Genomic DNA, 4,895 nt, shown 5'->3' on the forward strand with positions numbered 1-4,895 from the left:
TTGCAATTTGTAACCAGCACGCAATATGCTTCAGCTATAATTTCATAAATCATCCTGGAGCCTCTGTTTAATAATAAATCTCCTGACCCGTCAGCATTGCAAGGGACAAAGGAAAGGTCTGAAAGCAGTTTGACTATAGAAAGCAAAGTAGATAAAAAGGCTTTTGTGAAATCCACAAGGGGTCACTGTCTTGGCAGAAATAATCCTCTAAAATTGACATAAAATGTATAAGTGATCTTATCTCCACTGCTTTTTTTAGAATGCCTGTGGTAAGGGTGGGCCCCTCTAAGGGTGCTTGGATTTTGCAGGGTCAAGTGTACTTCTTGCAAAAGACAAAAGGATAAAAAAAAAAATCCAAAACCAGAAGGCAACAGGCCAATCAGTTTTAATGGAACACAAACCCCCAACCTCTGCCTTAAGAGGCGCCTTGTGGAAGTTACTCATTATAGAAAATGTAACAAATTAAATCAGAAAGTCGAAGGGAGACATCGGTCAAAGTACAGTACAAGTTTCTATGTGACAGGTTTCCAGCTAGGAAGAAAGCAGGCTCAGGAGAATGAGCACTCTTCCTCAGAAGTGCGCACATTTAGAAAATGTATGGCATACTTGACAGGTTTTATTATTATTTGCAGAACAGTGCCCAGAGAGAGGCCCCCACAAGAATCGAGCCCCAGTGCTCTCAGTACTGGTACACACCTGTAGCAAGCTAGTCCCTCCCAAAGCTCACAATGCCAATACACATGGGGGAGGGGAATAAATTAGAAGAAAGTCTTGTCTAAGGCCCTGTCTTCCCTAAATGGAAGATGAATGCTGCTGCAATCAATCTTCTGGAGTTTGATTTAGCGAGTCTAGTTAAGACTCACTAAATCAAACTCAGAAGGCCACCCAGCAGCGGTTGGTATTCCTGCTTCTGTGAGGAGTAAGGGAGGCCAATGGCAGCATTTGCTCTTCTCAGCCTCCCGCTTTGGGGATGGTGGGGAAAACTTGAATCAAAGTACATCGACTTCAGCTACGTAATTAACGTAGCTAGAGTTGCGTATCTTGAGTCGCTCTTCCCGTTAGTGTAGACCCAGCCTAAGGTGTTACAGCGAATCAGCGACAGAGTTTGAAACAGACTCCGTGTCTCTTAACTTCCAGTCTTATGCTATTCCATGCCTCTCTCAAAAATAAAATAGATTGAACTTTTTTTCTCCCTTACCACCTTTTCAGTATTGTAAAATATCTCCTCTATGATTTTATAGAAAAAGCAGCACTTTATGTGAGTCTATATCTCCCTCTACATCCACTCTGGCAATAGGTCCTAGTTCAAAGTCACAATCTTCTCCTTCCATTACATCTACAGGCTTAGCCAGTGGGTTGTCAAGTACTGCCTCCACATATTTAACGGTTGGGATGTCGTCTTTGTCAGGATATCACCCTGAACTGGCGTGTTGGTGTTTGTTTTTCCCTCCTGACAGTCTGCTGAGGTTTAGTTTCTTCTTGTCATATTGCCGTGCAGCAATTTTTAGCTCTATTCGCACAGCTTGCATTTCCCCGCCATGCTGACTCAGACCATGCCGAATGGGAAGTTTGCTTGAGGAAGGATTCCAGGACCAAGGGAAGCACACACCAGTTCCATTGTGGCGTTGATCAGAGAAGCATAGAACACTACACCTGGCAGGGGCCACGACTGACCATCCAGTCTAGTCCCTTGCCCTCACGGCAGGACCAAGCACCCTCTAGAACCGTGGTGTCCAACCAGTTCTGAAGCAGCGGCTACTGCTATATCGAACTAGCCACATTCAACCAGCCAAATAGCCACATGTGGCTAGTGGGTTGGACACCACAGATCTAGACCATCCCTGACAGGTGTGTGTCTAACCTGCTTTTAAAAATCTCCGATGATGGAGATTCCACAACCTCCCAAGGCAATTTATTCCAGTGTTTGACCACCCCGACAGCTAGGAAGTTTTTCCTAATGTCCAACCTAAGCCTCCCTTGCTGCAATTTAAGCCCCTAGTTTTTTGGCTGATCCTTAGCGGTTAAGGAGAATATTTTTTCCCTCCCTCCTCCTGGTGTAGCCCAAGGTCTAGTGTGTTTCAGCAGCAGCCCTCAGAACTACAAGTTGTAGACTACAAATTGCAGCATGTTGGGAGAACTTCCTGGTTCCTGCTAGGATGTGTCCTCTGCCCCCAGCAGGGTCTCAGCAGGGACTGTGCTAGAAGCAGCACACAGGCTGCATGCTGAGAGGAGGGGCTGCTGATTGATGATCCTGTTTTATGTTTTTTACAGAATAAAGCCCGTTCCTGGTGATTTGTCTGAGTGGGGCTGGTCTGAGGTGCATGCGTGCACACACACACACACGCACGCACACACACCTCAGAGCACACCAAGCAGCCTCAGCCATGCCTCCCACAGTGGTGTATGAGGTCACAAGGCTTCCCCTATGCTGAATAACCTCACACCGGGCTAGCCAACAGTGTGACGGGAGCATACATTTATCGTCTCAGGTCTCGTTTACTGGGGGTGAGCCTCTGTGATTTTGCACATTCCACCTTTGGCTAAAGCTTGCGCTGTCTAATGGGTGGTGAGAAATTCACACCCTGCGAGTGACAGCCATAACTGCTGGACAAATCTCTTCCACCCACGTTGGGAATAGGGATTAAATTGCTGCTTCTTCAGCTCTGCCATTTCAGCTAAGAAATAACGCCCTTGTAGCCACCCGGAGGGGTAATTTTCATCTGCCTTTATGCCCTAGATCAGGGGATCTCAAACTTGGTGGCTACGTCTAGACTGGCATGATTTTCCACAAATGCTTTTAATGGAAAAGTTTTCTGTTAAAAGCATTTTCGGAAAAGAGCGTCTAGATTGGCACGGACACTTTTCCACAAAAGCACTTTTTGTGGAAAAGCATCCATGCCGATCTAGACGCGCTTTTGCGCAAAAAAGCCCCGATTGCCATTTTCGCGATTGGGGCTTTTTTGCGCAAAACAAATCTGAGCTGTCTACACAGGCCCTTTTGCGCAAAAGCTTTGCGCAAAAGGACTTTTGCCCGAATGGGAGCAGCATAGTATTTCCGCAAAAAGCACTGATTTCTTACACGAGATCGTCAGTGTTCTTGCGGAAATTCAAGTGGCCAGTGTAGACAGCTGGCAAGTTTTTCCGCAAAAGCAGGTGCTTTTGCGGAAAAACTTGCCAGTCTAGACACAGCCGGCGATACCACGACCTCCTAAAATGCTAAATGAATTTGTGTGACCCTCCCCACCCTGGGTCGCTTCCTCCCCCCTCTCACCAGGCTCTTTCCCCCCCTGTAGACTTCTTCCCTCCGTCTCTTTCCCGCTCCGTGTCTCTTTGGTGCTCTCTCTCTCCCCTCCACGTCTCCTCTGCCTCCTCCTCTGATCCCCACTTGCCCTTATTTACCTCCGGGTCCTCTCCCCCGACCCAGTCCCCCAGCCCGCTGCCTGAGGGACCCCACCCAACTGGGGAAGTGTTCGGTCACCCAGCAACTGTGCCCTTGTCGGCCCCTTGCACGTCTGCTCCTGCGCCGGTGCCAGCCTCACTCTCCCGCCGCCTTGCCTCCTCCTGGAGTCCCGCAGCCCCAGCCACGCTGCGCGGCTTGCCAGCGGCTACCTTCCGCCGCCCTGCCGCTCTTCGCGGCCCGGGGGAGAGGGGTCACAAGTGAAAAACCGAATCCAGCTGCGACCCCCCCCCCCCCCAAGTTACTTGCGACCTCCCTGGGGGGTTGCAACCGACAGTTTGAGAAACGCTGCCCTAGATACAACAGCCCTCACATACCGCAGACTAGTATGTTACAATATTCCATCGGGTGAGTCTTTAAATCTCGAGCTAACTGTCTGGCTCCCAGGGGACCCCATTTTAGGACAACAATGGGGCTAAACCGTGCTCTGCGTTGTAGCAGCGTAAATGTGGAGACCATAGTTTGGCCTCATTTCTTCGGAGCCCCCATTCAGGTTGGCTCCTAGGGATGATGGTCTGAAGACCTTCACCACCATTGGATCAGGGGGTACCACAAAGTTTTCAATAACTTCATTCACCAGGAGAAGAGCACGGTGCGGCTCCCAAATTAACCCCCCATTTATGTCCCGGTGAGGACGTTTCAGGATGCATCTCAGCGAAGAGCAGCACACTCGAAACAGACTCAATCACCTACAGCTCTACCATGGCAACGCAGTTAGTTACCGCACAGCTCCCCATGTTGCTGAGCCTCGCTCTTGGAGCGTTCACAAGATAAGCAACTTTTCTAGGCAGGAGTAGACTGGGAACTGTATTTGAAAAGTTGCAGTGTGGGAGGTCTAGGTTGGATATTAAGAAAAACTATTCCAGTAGGAGGGCGGTGACGCACTGGGACGGGTTCCCTACGGAGGTGGTGGAATCTCCATCCCTAGAGGTTTTTAAGTCCCAGCTTGACAAAGCCCTGGCTGGGATGATTGAGTTGGGATTGGTCCTGCTTTGGAGCGGGGGTTGGATTCCTGAGAGCTCTTCCCACTGTAAGGCTGTGTCTACATTGCACGCTTCTTGCACAAGAACAACTGTTCCCGCGCAAAAACTTGCTGGCTGTCTACACTGCATGCGTGTTCTTGCGCAAGTAAATTTACAGTATAGCATTGGAAAACAGGGCTTCTTCTGGAAAAGTTATTCCTCTCCCCACGAGGAATAAGCCCTCTTGTGCAAGAGCTCTTCCACAAGAGGGCAGGGTAGACAGGCAACATGAATTTCTTGCGCAAGAAGCCTCTATAGTTAAAATGGCCATCAGAGCTTTCTTGTGCAATAGAGCGTCCACACTGCCATGGATGCTCTTGAGCAAAAGCACATGGCAGCGTGGACGCGCTCTTGAGGAAGATTTTTTGCACAAGAACTCTTCCGCAGAACACTTCTTGCGCAAGAAGCCTGCGGTG

This window comes from Pelodiscus sinensis, chromosome 14 (assembly GCF_049634645.1).
Source record: "Pelodiscus sinensis isolate JC-2024 chromosome 14, ASM4963464v1, whole genome shotgun sequence".
Taxonomy (NCBI): Eukaryota; Metazoa; Chordata; order Testudines; family Trionychidae; genus Pelodiscus; species Pelodiscus sinensis.